Raw genomic sequence first — 421 nt, forward strand, 5'->3', positions numbered from 1 at the left:
TGTAACAGACCTTACGTTACTCGAATGGTTGTTCAAAAACATCGATGTATTTTGGGTAATGTATTGTAAGCAACGATTTTTAAAAACATCGATGTCGTTGATGACAGATACTTTGTTTAAAAAACCACTTCTGGCAGGCCTTAAAATCCGTGATCGTTGATAGTCGTTGTAACAGACCTTACGTTACTCAAATGGTTGTTAAAAAACATCGATGTTTTTTGAAGTCGAAGTCGGATTCTTACTTTCAAAGACCACTTCTGGCAGGCCTTAAAATGGATAGTTGTTGTAACAGACCTTACGTTACTCAAATGGTTGTTAAAAAACTTCGATGTATTTTGGGTAACGTATGGTAAGCAACGATATTGTAAAAACATCGATGTTTTTTGTAGTTGATGTTGGATTCATACTTTCAAATACCACT

The sequence above is a fragment of the Halyomorpha halys genome, unplaced genomic scaffold (assembly GCF_000696795.3).
Source record: "Halyomorpha halys isolate HHAL.00 unplaced genomic scaffold, Hhal_1.1 Scaffold612.1, whole genome shotgun sequence".
In the NCBI taxonomy this organism is placed as follows: domain Eukaryota; kingdom Metazoa; phylum Arthropoda; class Insecta; order Hemiptera; family Pentatomidae; genus Halyomorpha; species Halyomorpha halys.